This window comes from Coregonus clupeaformis, chromosome 29 (assembly GCF_020615455.1).
Source record: "Coregonus clupeaformis isolate EN_2021a chromosome 29, ASM2061545v1, whole genome shotgun sequence".
NCBI classification, from domain to species: Eukaryota; Metazoa; Chordata; class Actinopteri; order Salmoniformes; family Salmonidae; genus Coregonus; species Coregonus clupeaformis.
Window position 1 is genome coordinate 58,983,835 of NC_059220.1, and position 16,054 is coordinate 58,999,888.

Here is a 16,054-nt window from a genome sequence, read left to right on the forward strand (position 1 = left end):
TCCATCAGCAAGGGCATTGAAGATGAAACGTGGCTGGGTCTTTCAGCATGACAATGATCCCAAACACAACGCCCGGGCAACGAAGGAGTGGCTTCGTAAGAAGCATTTCATGGTCCTGGAGTGGCCTAGCCAGTCTCCAGATCTCAACCCCATAGAAAATCTTTGGAGGGAGTTGAAAGTCTGTGTTGCCCAGCGACACCCCCAAAACATCACTGCTCTAGAGGAGATCAGCATGGAGGAATGGGCCAAAATACCAGCAACAGTGTGTGAAAACCTTGTGAAGACTTACAGAAAACGTTTGACCTGTGTCATTGCCAACAAAGGGTATATAACAAAGTATTGAGAAACTTTTGTTATTGACCAAATACTTATTTTCCACCATAATTTGCAAATAAATTCATAAAAAATCCTACAATGTGATTTTCTGGATTTTTTTTTCTAATTTTGTCTGTCATAGTTGACGTGTACCTATGATGAAAATTACAGGCCTCTCTCATCTTTTTAAGTGGGAGAACTTGCACAATTGGTGGCTGACTAAATACTTTTTTTCCCCACTGTAGATGCAGGCAAAAGTGTGGAAGGCGGTATTGAATGTGTCAATGTCTCTCGACCTGTGCACCTTCTTTGTCAACTTTTATTCATAGGCTCGGTTGTAGTAAATTCATATGATGGGTATATGGGACATTTTAGTATCATGTAGTAGCCTAAACCTATCAATGTTAGATTGAGCTGGGTGAATGGAATATGAATGACAGTGATCCAATATGCTGTAATAGAAATAAAGCCATGCTCATAAAAAAAAAAAACGGCATCTTAAACGGCACCGACCACCACTGGATCATAGGGCCTGGTTCTAAAGAAATTATCAGGAGTTACACAAGTAGAGGGCATAAACAGACACCAAGGTACACTACATGACCAAACATATGTGGACACCTGCTTGTCAAACATCTCATTCCAAAATCATGGGCATTAATATGGAGTTGGTCCCCTCTTTGCTACGGTAACAGCCTCCACTCTTCTGGGAAGGTTTTCCACTGGATGTTGTAACATTCCTGCTGGGACTTGCTTCCATTCAGCCACAAGAGCATTAATGAGGTCGGGCACTGATGTTGGGCGATTAGGCCTGGCTCGCAGTCGGCGTTCCAATTCATCCCAAAGGTGTTCAATGGGGTTGAGGTTGGGGCTCTGTGCAGGCCAGTCAAGTTCTTCCACACCATCTCGACAAACCATTTCTGTATGGACCTCGCTTTGTGCACGGGGGCATTGTCATGCTGAAACAGGAAAAATGCTTTCCCCAAACTGTTCCACAAAGTTGAAGGCAAAGAATCGTCTAGAATGTCATTGCACGCTGTAGCGTTAAGATATCCCTTCACTGGAACTAAGGGGCCTAGCCCGAACCATGAAAAACAGCCCCAGACCATTACTCCTCCTCCACCAAACTTTACAGTTGGCACTAAGCATTCGGGCAGGTAGCGTTCTCCTGGCATCTGCCAAACCCAGATTCGTCCATCGGACTGCCAGATGGTGAAGCGTGATTTATCTCTCCACAGAACATGTTTCCACTGCTCCAGAGTCCAACGGTGGCGAGCTTTACACCACTCCAGCCAACGCTTGGCATTGAGCATGGTGATCTTAGGCTTGTGTGCGGTTGCTCAGCCATGGAAACCCATTTCATGAAGCTCCCGACGAACAGTTCTTGTGCTGACGTTGCTTCCAGAGGCAGTTTGGAACTTGGTAGTGAGTGTTGCAACCGGGACAGACAATTTTTACGTGCTTCAGCACTTGGCTGTCCCGTTCTGTGAGCTTGTGTGGCCTACCACTTCGCTGCTGAGCCGTTGTTGCTCCTAGAGGTTTACACTTCACAATAACAGCACTTACAGTTGACCGGGGCAGCTCTAGCAGGGCAGAAATTTGACTAACTGACTTGTTGGAAAGGTGGCATTGTATGATGGTGCCACGTTGAATGTCACTGAGCTTTTCAGTAAGGCCATTCTACTGCCAATGTTTTAGTCTATGGAGATTGCATGGCTGTGTGCTCGATTTTATAAACCTGTCGGCAACGGGTGTGGCTGAAATAGCAGAATCCACTCATTTGAAAGGGTGTCCACATACTTTTGTGTATTTCTTCACAATGCTCTCTGCAGTGACCTGGGAATGGTATTTAGGAGAAAAACAACTATTCAGACTATAGATGAAAAACTAAGCCTGCGTCTGTCTGAAATAGCTTTTTTTGCTGTGTTGAAGACCTTAGGGGTACATTTGTCCACTATTCTTTTCCCATGTCCTCCTCTTCTGAGGAACACGGCAGGAAATTGTGAGTGGGGAAATATTTGTCCCTCTGAGCTCCAGACAAAATTACATTCCTTGCAGGGCACATCCCTGCAAAGCCCTCAAGGTGGGGCTTGTTTCATCTTATTTTCTTAACCCTTCCTGTGCATTAACCCCTATGGGGTAGTGTGGTGAGGGACAGAGATAGGGACCAGAAGCCAACCATTGCTGCAGGAAAACCCTAGGCCTTACTGTAGAAACATTATGTGGGTATTATGAATTGCACTAATAACTGTTATTGTGTTCAAGTCGGTCTGTCTATTTTGCTATTGCACATTGAAGAGTGCAAGATGAGAACAAAACATGCCTGTAAAATAGGGACCTTGTAGCAGTCGTAAGGGCAAGGATTCGGCAGAAGGCAGCCAGGTAGAGTTGCAAATAGGCCTATGTGAACGTGTTGATTTTATTTACACAGCGCTGGTGAGTTTCCAAGAATGTGGATATACAGTTGAAGTCGGAAGTATACATACACTTAGGTTGGAGTCATTAAAACTTGTTTTTCAACCACTCCACAAATTTCTTGTTAACAAACTATAGTTTTGGCAAGTCGGTTAGGACATCTACTTTGTGCATGACACAAGTCATTTTTCCAACAATTGTTTACAGACAGATTATTTCACTTATAATTCACTTTATCACAATTCCAGTGGGTCAGAAGTTTACATACACTAAGTTGACTGTGCCTTTTAAACAGCTTGGAAAATTCCAGAAAATGATGTCATGGCTTTAGAAGCTTCTGATAGGCTAATTGGCATCATTTGAGTCAATTGGAAGTGTACCTGTGGATGTATTTCAAGGCCTACCTTCAAACTCAGTGCCTCTTTGCTTGACATCATGGGAAAATCCAAAGAAATCAGCCAAGACCTCAGACAAAAAATTGTAGACCTCTACACGCAAGTATAAACACCATGGGACCACGCAGCCGTCATACCACTCAGGAAGGAGACGTGTTCTGTCTCCTAGAGATGAACATACTTTGGTGTGAAAAAGTGCAAATGAATCCCAGAACAACAGCAAAGGACCTTGTGAAGATGCTGGAGGAAACAGGTACAAAAGTATCTATATCCACAGTAAAACGAGTCCTATATCGACATAACCTGAAAGGCTGCTCAGCAAGGAAGAAGCCACTGCTCCAAAACCGCCATAAAAAAGCCAGACTACGGTTTGCAACTGCACATGGGGACAAAGATTGTACTTTTTGGAGAAATCTCCTCTGGTCTGATGAAACAAAAATAGAACTGTTTGCCCATAATGACCATCGTTATGTTTGGAGGAAAAAAGGGGTAGCTTGCAAGCCAAAGAACACCATCCCAACCGTGAAGCACAGGGGTGGCAGCATCATGCTGTGGGGGTGCTTTGCTGCAGGAGGGACTGGTGCACTTCACAAAATAGATGTCATCATGAGGAAGGAAAATTATGTGGATATATTGAAGCAACATCTCAAGACATCAGTCAGGAAGTTAAAGCTTTGTCGCAAATGGGTCTTCCAAATGGACAATGACCCCAAGCATACTTCCAAAGTTGTGGCAAAATGGCTTAAAGACAACAAAGTCAAGGTATTGGAGTGGCCATCACAAAGCCCTGACCTCAATCCTATAGAACATTTGTGGGCAGAACTGAAAAGGTGTGTGCGAGCAAGGAGGCCTACAAACCTGACTCAGTTACACCAGCTCTGTCAGGAGGAATGGGCCAAAATTTACCCAACTTATTGTGGGAAGCTTGTGGAAGGCTACCCGAAACGTTTGACCCAAGTTAAACAATTTAAAGGCAATGCTACCAAATACTAATTGAGTGTATGTAAACTTCTGACCCACTGGGAATGTGATGAAAGAAATAAAAGCTGAAAGAAATAATTCTCTCTACTATTATTCTGACATTTCACATTCTTAAATAAAGTGGTGATCCTAACTGACCTAAGACAGGGAATTGTTACTAGGATTAAATGTCAGGAATTGTGAAAAACTGAGTTTAAATGTATTTGGCTAAGGTGTATGTAAACTTCCGACTTCAACTGTATTTACATAGATATACAAACTTCAGTTCAATATTCAGTGTTCAAAAGAAAAAGCCTATAACAGGCAAAAACCTGTTCTTAACCATACAAGACACAGGTGGGGTGTAGCAGGCTAGAATGCAGCTTCCCCTTTACCAAAACCGAACTGATGAGGACATCCTCAAACGGGCATTTAGGCCACACGCGGTGTGCAGACCAGAGGGGTATACAACAAAGCAAGATAAATCTACTCAGGGTTTTCTAAAGCTAGCCAACTTCAGTTAGCTTCCCATTCCAGCTCAGGCTTCATCCGTACTACGACAGTGGATATTGGTTGTCCGCCTGCAGGCTTAACTACATGTGCATGTCACACGTGGCTAGTCTAACACCAAACTCTTCATTGAGACAATGCGGAAATATCAATCAATGCCAAAATCAAAATGAAATAAAAGTTATCTTGCAAATTCAACTGGCAATCGTGTGAAATATACTTTTACAGTACCCTACTTCCTCTCAAGGCCACAGACAGAGAGTAGCCTAGTCAACACTTCTCCACTCCCTCTCATTCCATGGCAGTGATTTCAGCAGGTAGGGTTCTCTTCTCTCACTCTTGTAGTGCTGCGACTGCCCTGAACCATGATGGCAACATGCCAGAGTAATCAACACCTCTCCACTCCCTCTCATGGCCACAGACATACCTTTATTTTATTACTTTGGCGTGGTTATCAATGCAATCATCACACAAACGTTTTACTGTGCGTGAACTTTCAAATGCATCCTGTCATTACTAAGTGTGGAATGTGAGTTAGCCTGCCCCGGAGCAGTTTAGTGCTGAAGGATTTGTTGCTATAGAAATGTATGACCGGTTACCTCGAGTTGAACTCAGAGTTGACCATAGTTACCTCACTCTCCTCAGAATTTTTTTTGTCATAATATCGTCTTTGTATCTCAAAATCATTGTAATGTTAAAAATCAAAATCATTGTAACCTTAAAAATCAAAATTACAATTATTCAAATCTAAAAGATAAAATTTAAACCAGAGTGCCCTTAGATCATGGGAAAAGGCTGGACTTGACCGTTGCACTTGAATCATTCCCACAATGAATGGCTAGGCCTGCTACGCTATGAAACCACACTTTGAGACTTTGATATTACCGGCCACAATTGATATGGTGAAAACAATGTGTGGGGAGGCATAGGCACAGAAACTCACATCAATACCTTTGTCAGATAATACTGTTAAACAAATAATTTATGATATTGCTAGCAATCAAGAGGAAACTCTGAATGACTCAAAAACTCTCCAGCTTATGCTCTCCAAATGGAAGTTAGCTGTGAGGGCCAAGATGCCCATGCATTGACTTTTGTTCGCCATACATGTCGGGGGATGCTATTCACAAGGACAGGGGATGTTCAGTGTGCTGCGTGGCTATATTGACGAAAAACTAATTCCATGGGATCGAATGGTGGGCTTTTGCACAGATGGGGCTCCATCTATGGCGGGACGGCAGGCAGGCCTTTGTCTCCCTCTGCCATATGGACGCGTTGTATGATACGCCGAGAGCAACTGGCGGCAAAAGAGCAGAGCACAGAACTCGGGGATATACTGCAGCAGGTAACTTTGATTGTAAACTACATCAAACCACATCCATGAGTGAGGACTGCTCACCTCCAACGCTTGGAAGAGCACTTTGGGACCTACTTCTCTGTGATCCTGGCTCAGTTGACATGCTGGTAAGTGAAATCGAACAGCTGATCGAGCTGTCGTGACCGAATGCTGCAGACAACACATTCACGGGTCACTACGAAGGAGTTTTGGTTCCTGACTCAAAGGGAATACCCTGCCGTCTCCCTCTGAGCATTAATGCTGTGTTAAAAACAACTAAATTATGAACTGGGAACTGGGAAATCTCCGACTTCCGACTTCAGTGCGTTCAAGACAACTGGGAATTAGGAAAAAACTAGCTCCAACTGGGAAAAATATTTTTGAACGGTCATCCAACTCGGAATTCCAACTCGGGAACTCTGGCCTCTTTCTAGAGCTTTTTAAAATTAATTTTTAATTTTTATTATTGAATCAAATATAACCGATAATCAGACGTCATTGAGTTCAAGAATTAACAATCTAAAAGACAAACAAAACAAAAACATTAGTTATGACAGCAAAAGAGAATGAGACAATGTGACTTATTCCGAAAATAATTCATTATAAAATTGGACCGTAGACAAGCTTTTCTTATTATTTAGTAATTTCAGAGACTCAATTAAAAACAAAGTCTATCAAAAACACTTTAAAGCTGGGGTTTGATTTTTTTGTTATTTTTTGTTTTGTGGATTTAAAATGTACAAACCAAAATCATGACATTAGTTATACATTTCAAATAGTTCAGGGTACAGTAAAAAAATAAAAACCGTTTATAACATCATTGCATTTAATATCAATAATGTGACCAGTTTTACTCAGTATGTACTCTTCCATTTATCTCCAAAATCTAATAGTGTACAAACAACTGTATAACAAATATATCAGCGTTTCAGGTCCATCATTGTAGAATGTACACTTGGGCTCCCGAGTGGCGCAGCGGTCTAAGGCACTGCATCTCAGTGCTTGAGGCGTCACTACAGACCCCCTGGTTCGATTCCAGGCTGTATCACAACCGGCTGTGATTGGGAGTCCCATAGGGCAGCGCACAATTGGCCCAGCGTCGTCCGGGTTTGGCCGGTGTAGGCCGTCATTGTAAATAAGAATTTGTTCTTAACTGACTTGCCTAGTTAAATAAAGGTTAAATAAAAAAATAATGTCTGTAAACCTTAACACCATTGTGTTGAAGGGGTACATATTGTGCAAAATCTTCAGGTGCACCTCTCTTAATATAAATAAAAAATGTAAAGGTACAAAGCCAAGCCTTTCGCCATTGAATGTCTGATAGTTGTGAATTCCAAAAGGGTTTCCCTGTTGGTGTGATCTTTCTTTTGCTATAAAAAATATTATCTTATGTGTTTATTTGTACAGTTGGGAATTTAGATTTTTAATACCATTAATAAATAGACTAGGTTCTATTCTAAGAGTATCTTGAAAACACATATGACTTTTCATTAGCTGAGAAATACCTGAGGGCATAGCATTAACCACAGAGCGATATTCTTTGTATGTAACAGGAAAGGCGTTGACTCTTAAAAAGACCTCATAACTTAACAGTTGGCCACCACTATGTCACCTACAAAGATTATATTTTTTTCTATCCAATGTTGCATAAAAATACTTTTGTTTTTAATAGTGATATACCATTATTCCACAGAATAGCTTTATGAGGCGAAAGGTCATGCACAAAAAATAATTTCTCTAAGAAACAATGCTGTGTCATCAGCCAGTTGAGTAATTCTTATTTCTCTGTTGAATATTGATAACCCTTGAATGTCTGGACTATTTAGGACAGTCAAAGCTAATAGTTCAACCACAATCAAAAAAGAAATTGAGAAATAGGACACCCTTGATGCACACCTCTCAGTACTGAAAATCATGACAACTATTAATATCTTTATTAAAACATTGCTACAGTAGATATAAAGATCCCCACCGAAACCAAAGACCTGAAGAGACTGAAGTAGGAATTGATGTTCTATTGTATCAAATGCCTTATAGAAGTCAAGAAATACAATAAGAACATAGTGTCATGACTCTTCATGGGTGAGGATCAAAGGCCTCACATCAGCTTGGCAAATGGCCGACAACAACCAGACCCTCTTACCCACAGGGGGCTGTGCCGGTCTTGACACCTTAATACTGCCATCAATTAGAGAGGAGGATAATCTATCTCTGGCATTCTACAGTCGTGGTCAAAAGTTTTGAGAATGACACAAGTATTGGTCTTCACAAACTTCTGGGCCACATCCTGACTGATGGCAGCCCATTTTTCATAATCAATGCTTGGAGTTTGTCAGAATTTGTGGGTTTTTGTTTGTTCACCCGCCTCTTGAGGATCGACCACAAATTCTCAATGGGATTAAGGTCTGGGGAGTTTCCCGGCCATGGACCTAACATTTTGATGTTTTGTTCCCCGAGCCACTTAGTTATCACTTTTGCCTTATGGCAAGGTGCTCCATCATGCTGGAAAAGGCATTGGTCGTCACCAAACTGTTCTTGGATGGTTGGGAGAAGTTGCTCTCGGAGGATATGTTGGTACCATTCTTTATTCATGGCTGTGTTCTTAGGCAAAATTGTGAGTGAGCCCACTCCCTTGGCTGAGAAGCAACCCCACACATGAATGGTCTCAGGATGCTTTACTGTTGGCATGACACAGGACTGATGGTAGCGCTCACCTTGTCTTCTCCGGACAAGGTGTTTTCCGGATGCCCCAAACAATCGGAAAGGGGATTCATCAGAGAAAATGACTTTACCCCAGTCCTCAGCAGTCCAATCCCTATACCTTTTGCAGAATATCAGTCTGTCCCTGATGTTTTTCCTGGAGAGAAGTGGCTTCTTTGCTGCCCTTGACACCAGGCCATCCTCCAAAAGTCTTTGCCTCACTGTGCGTGCAGATGCACTCGCACCTGCCTGCTGCCATTCCTGAGCATGCTCTGCACTGGTGTTCCCACGATCCCGCAGCTGAATCAACTTTAGGAGACGGTCCTGGTGCTTGCTGGACTTTCTTGGGCGCCCTGACGCCTTCTTCACAACAATCAAACCTCTCTCCTTGAAGTTCTTGATGATCCGATAAAAGGTTGATTTAGGTGCAATCTTACTAGCAGTAATATCCTTGCCTGTGAAGCCCTTTTTGTCCAAAGCAATGATGACGGCACGTGTTTCCTTGTAGGTTTACATCCTTTACCTTGTGTAGAAAATATCAAGGAGGAAGACAATGTTTTCGTGAAGATAGGAATGTGATTTTAGCTTTCTAACAAAATCATAGTGATGATAATACTTTTGCCTCGTAACTAGCCACACCCGAGGGAGCTCAGAGAGCGTGTCAGTATGATGGAAACGCCCCTCTTTACCAGAGTGCATAAAATATTGAGATAAGATTTATCAGATCAGACTCGACGGACCTCAAGCTGCAGCTTTTGTCCATATTGGTCCCGACCCTGAAAATCAACAAGAGGTGAAGACGACAAAGTTGCCTCCACTAACAATCAATGTTACGGCTGAGTAGCTGTTCTAAGTACTGTATCTAAGAAGGACCATCCTGTTACTCTCTTCAAACCATCGTCTACTACACTACTCTCATCACCCCACATGAGATCATCGACATGGCTGATTAGCCGTCCTCAGAAGACCACTTCCAGAACGAGTGAAAGTAAACAGACAACTAAGAAGAAGGATGTGACCTCTTGTGGACAATCTGAGCTTTACATCTAAAAGGCCATCCGAAAGAGAAGGCCCAATCGACCACTTCCCACGAAGACCTGGGTCCAACAGAGATACACGACGAAGACCTTCAACACGTAAATACATGCATTGCTTTTCTTCCCAAACGGGCGGCAGTTCGGGGCAAAGTATTAGGATTACTGTGAGTTTAGGTCCATGTGTATCCAATTGTTTTCTCTCTCTCTCTCTCTCTTTAACTCGCCATCTTTTGTAACAAGTGTCATATTGTGTTAGTCCGCTAGGGACCCGTTTTCATTGTATAAAGTTTCTAATCCCTACCTATACCTTGTACGTGTTTGTATCTTGTGTTATAATTTTTAATTAGTTAGTAAATCAATAATTAAATCAATTTGTGTGGTACGGAATGATCAGTAAGACCCAGGTTCGTGCAGACTTAAAGAGCCTATGACTTTCAGAATGAGACTGATATGAGGTAAATTATTAATAAATGACTGTTAAATGATGAGATATCTAGATATGTTTAGAGTTAATTTAGGAAACGGTAACTCGTTAAACAACTTTTCCCGTGGTGCCCCAAATTCCTAATGAGTTAATTGTTACATGATTAATTGAATCTAGTAACAATTAAACATAGTAGGTAATTATTCGATAAATAATAGTCATCACAATAATGACAGTCACGTCACGACAATAGATTCCACATTGTCTGAATAGTCTATAAGGTCAAAAATCAACCTGATATTACAACTAATATGGCTATTGACCATAAAGCCAGTTTGAGTCTCATTTATAATTTAGTTAAGACCTTTTTTCAAACATTTAGCATATACATGTGAGTTTCCTTTGTAATCTACATTAAAAAAGTTATAGGTCTCCAATTTTCAATAGGTCAATTATCCTTATCTGGTTTGGGTAAAGTAATCAAACCTTGTTTCATTGTAGTAGACATTTCATTTCTATCCATATATTCTTTAAACATTTCCAATAAAGGAGTTTCAATAATATTCCAGAAACAAATACAACAATTCTATCGAAAGTCCATCAATACCAGGAGATATACCTTTTTTCTTTGAATGAATTGCTTCAGAGTTCTCACAACTAAAGATACAGTGCATTCGGAAAGTATTCAGACCCCTTGACTTTTTCCACATTTTGTTACGTTACAGCCTTATTCTAAAATTGATTAAATTGTTTCCCCCCCTCATCAATCTACACACAATACCCCATAATGACAAACCAAAAACAGGTTTTTAGACATTTTAGCAAATTTATACAAATAAAAACTGAAATATCATATTTACATAAGTATTCAGACCCTTTACTCAGTACTTTGTTGAAGCAGCTTTGGCAGCGATTACAGCCTTGAGTCTTCTTGGGTATGATGCAACAAGCTTGGCACACCTGTATTTGGGGACACTCTCCCATTCTTCTCTGCAGATCCTCTCAAGCTCTGTCAGGTTGGATGGGGAGCGTCACTGCACAGCTATTTTCAGGTCTCTCCAGAGATGTTCGATCGGTTCAAATCCGGGCTCTAGCTGGGCCACTGAAGGATATTTAGAGACTTGTCCCGAAGCCACTCCTGCGTTGTCTTGGCTGTGCTTAGGGTTGTTGTCCTTGTCCTGTTGGAAGGTGAACCTTCACCCCAGTCTGAGGTCCTGAGCGTTCTGGAGCAGTTTTTCATCAAGGATCCCTCTGTACTTTGCTCCGTTCATCTTTCCCTTGATCCTGACTAGTCTTCCAGTCCCTGCTGCTGAAAAACATCCCCACAGCATGATGCTGCCACCACCATGCTTCACCGTAGGGATTTCCTCTAGACGTGACACTTGCCATTCAGGCCAAAGAGTTCAATCTTGGTTTCATCAGACCACATAATTTTGTTTCTCATGGTCTGAGAGTCTTTAGGTGCCTTTTGGCAAACTCCAAGAGGGCTGTCGTGCATTTTACTGAGGAGTGGCTTCCGTCTGGCCACTACCATAAAGGCCTGATTGGTGGAATGCTGCAGAGATGGTTGTCCTTCTGGAAGGTTCTCCCATCTCCACAGAGGAACTCTGGAGCTCTGTCAGAGTGACCATCAGGTTCTTGGTCACCTCCCTGACCAAGGCCCCCGATTGCTCAGTTTAGACGGATGGCCAGCTCTAGGAAGAGTCTTGGTGGTTCCAAACAGACATTTTTTAGTACCCTTCCCCAGATCTGTGCCTCGACACAATCCTGTCTTTGAGCTATACGGACAATTCCTTCGACCTCATGGTTTAGTTTTTGCTCTGACATGCACTGTCAACTGTGGGACCTTATATAGGCAGGTGTGTGCCTTTCCAAATCATGTCCAATCAATTGAATTTACTACAGGTGGACTCCAATCAAGTTGTAGAAACATCTCAAGGATGATCAATGGAAACAGGATGCACCTGACCTCAATTTCGAGTCTCATAGCAAACGATCTGAATACTTACTGTTTTCGCTTGGTCATTATGGGGTATTGTGTGTAGATTGATGATCATTTTTTTATTTCATCAATTTTACAATAAGGCTGTAACATAACAAAATGTGGAAAAAGTCAAGGGGGCTGAATACTTTCCGAATGCACTATATCTACCTCACAGTATGATTTGAATTGTTCTGAAATTGTTAGAGTAAAGCTCTTTACCTGTTCAATAAAGCTATCACAATCCTCGAGATTGAAATTTGATTCATACAAATTACCATAAAATGAGTTCACATGCTCTGCTATTTCTATAGGATTAGTGTTAAGATTGTCATTTATCTTTAGAGCAGACAATATTGTGTATTTTCCGATTCCTTTTTTCTAAGGCAAAAAAGTAACTAGTATTCTTTTCATCTTCTTCCAGCCATTTGACTCTTGACCTTATAAAGGCACCTTTAGCCAATCTTATCAATTTCTGCTGTAAATTTCTTAAGTGTTATTTCCTCTTCTACTGTAAGATTATCTTTTATAAGCAGATCATTCAGATTTTCCATAATTTTAACTTCCTTGGTTGAGTCAATTTAAAAATATATATTTACTACGCTTTTTGCAAATTCCCTGACCTTCCACTTTAAAAAAGACCATCTTTGTACATGACCCATTTGCTCGTTCCCAAATATCTCCTTAGTAGTTGTTTCAAGTGTCAATGAATAACTCATCCTTTAATCAATTATTATTATAGTTCCAGTAACCACGAATATGGTTACTCTTTTCTTTAGAACCAACAAGACTAAGGGCTATCATCTTATGATCCGATAATGGGGCACAACAGTGTGAGAGTTCTGACACAAACCGCAAACAACCAGGGGATATCAACCATAGGTCAATTCTAGATTGAAGAGTTATGTTAGCACTGCTCCAAGTTAACTCTTTTCCATTAGGGTTCAAAGACCGCCAAGTGTCTGATACCAACAACTGGTCACAGATAAAAAGAGGTAGCCTTGAATCTTGGCTGTTGAAATGTCCTTGGTGGCAAACGAGCCCTTAAGTCATCCGGTGCATCATTAAAGTCACCTCCAATAATCAGGCAAGCTCCTCTATGTTTATCCTGGAGTATCTTCAATTTTAAAGACAATTGTGTAAACATAGTCCTGGCCTGTGCAGTACCATTGGGTCCATATACATTACAAGCAATACAATGGAAATTGTCCAATTTGAACACAACAATGATCCATTGACCATCTCCCGAAAAAATTGTCTCTAAAGCATAATCTCTAAATCTGTTAAATAAAATAGCGACACCTGCTGAATGATATGAAGCATGGGAGAAATATGCTTGATCCCCCCCTCCGATTGTGCTTTCCAACATTTTACCTAATTGTCACAGGAGTGAGTCTCCTGAAATAAAATAATATCTGCATTGCCACGTCTACTGTAAATGAAAATAGATTTCCTTTTTATGCTGTCATGTACCCCTTTAACATTGAGTGAAGTTACTTTCAAAGAACTGAACTTGAAGTCTGTCATGGATAAACAAAATCTGATTGAACTAGATGAAGGATTGTAACTCTGAGATAATCTATCTAAGAGTAAAGGCACTTGCGAGAATATAAAAAAACTCTGAACAAAACGAGGTACCACATATAGACCAAAAATTTACCATATAACAAAATGGTCATTATCAATGTGAATCCTGTCTGCTCCTGCTAGGTCATCCTTGGTTGGTTGGATCTATCGCTGAGGTCATCAATTTAACACTTTCTTCCCAACGATATAAGTGTTGGGTCCTCTGTATCCAGCCTTTTTCCCTTCCTTACGTACCTTATCAACCAGTGGCCATAGTTTATCCCTTAGCTGCCTCTCGAGATGTGTCAGATCCTCTTTCACACAAAGCTTTCTCTCTTTCAGGACTTCTGCGTCATGGGATGCTCTCCATATCTTGTTTCTGAATGTGCGCATGGTGAATTGTATGATAACAGGCCGGGTTGTCTTGTCTCGGGGGTATCCAACTCTGTGCGCCGTGTCCACCAGGAATCCAAGTTTTTCCGTCTTTGGAGCGATCATGGCCAAAACTTCGAAAACCTCTTTCCTCACATCTTCGTTGCGGGTCTCAGGAAGGCTGTAGAGCCGTAAGTTCCACCTCCTACTGTACCTTTCAGCCTCCTCACTTCTTTCTTGCAACTCGGTGACACGGCTTGTAATTTTCTTCAAATTATCCTTATTTATATTAACTTTAATTTCCACCCATTTCAGCTCAACACATATGTTGGTAATAGCCTCTGTTCTTGGATATCGTTTGTTCGAGGGCTGTAAAACGTGTCGACAGCGCCGTGACCACTTTCAGGATGTCAGTATTTGAAACAGCATCCTCCTTAATCTCGCCCTTCTCCTCCCTAGTGCAGCACACTTTCTTTGGGTTAGGACTCTTGATATGTGTGTCTGGTAAAGGAGTACAAAGTCCTTCAAAAGCAGCTTCAACATCCATCAATAAACCACCCTTTCTGACCTTACTAGAATCCCTCTTCGGCATCGTCACTCGCAAAGCTAACGTTAACTAAACAAATAGCTAGCTAACTTTTTTTACCGCACAGGCAGTAACTTAGCTATCCAGCTACTTGGCTAACCTGACTGGCTAGCCAACAGGTGCACAGAGAAAGTTCGCTTTTCGGTCTCAACTAGCACGTACTGTAAATCTTCTTGATTTTGGTTCAAAAGTGACATTGTTAAATTCCTTTCATAATGTAAATACGTTTGCGGTTCAATACTTCAATGAAACGTGGTACTCCATAACTGTCTCAGAGTTCACAGGGATGCTGCTGCTCTTGTCACCAACTTGCGGGACCTCCTCTTTCTAGAGTTCCAACTTTCCGACCTGAAGATCACTGACATCATCTTTTGACTTCGTATTTTTCAGAGTTCACAGTTGTCTTGAAAGCCCCATAAAACTCATGGTACCCTTCGCCAGATCATATCTGTGTGAAGCTGGATTCAGTGCTCTCCTCTGCATTAACACCAAATATCGATCCAGGCTGGACATGACAGCAGAGATGAGGTGCACACTGTCGACCACGCCCCCTGACTTTGAGAAGCTCCGTGGCGACATGCATCAAGCACACCCATCTCATTACTGGTGGTGAGAAAAGATACATTATGTCAGACTAATTTGCAATCCACTGTCATAGCCCCACATTACAAGTATGTGATGGTGAGTTGAGAAGATAATCAGAAATACTGTTTTAATGTTTTTCAACTGACTGCCATAGCCCCAAATAAAAAAGTAAACATTGACTGTTAATTATTTTTACAAATTCCACATGGTTGGGGTTGCGACAATTTTCTGATATCAAAATGGAGTCGTGGGACAAAAAAGTTTAGGAACCCCTGCTATAGGCTCAGCAGGTACTTATATGCATGCAATGGCGCGAGTTCACACAACATTAGGTCTACCAGAAGGAGAAGCCAGACACATCAAAACATTTACAGATGTTATCGCAGGTGCAGCGAAATGCTTGTGTTTCTTGCCCCAACAGTGCAGTAATAATAGCCTACCTAGCAATACAAAAAAAATGCATATAATCCAAAAAGTTAAAAGAAAGAAAGAAATAGGCTATCATGCACACATGGAGCACTCCAAACAAAAGACAATTAAGAAATTGACAGAAAACTGGTAAATATAATGAAATAAACATAATCTCCTTTCACACAAGTGTAGCACAGTTTGTGAGCTATCCAAACAACGTGTCCACTTCAAGAATGAAAACCGTAGACTAAATTAATGTAGTAATATGAACTATGAGAAATTACTGGAAATGGCAAGAATTAACGGTAACTTTACTACTGGTAATATATTTAACGGGACATTGGATACACCTTAATAAACAAAGGGTAAACAATTCACACCATGGAACAATTAATAGGCACGGATTGGCGGGAGATAGTGAGCCATTTGTGCAGAGAGCACTTACTGCTTTTTCGCCACAA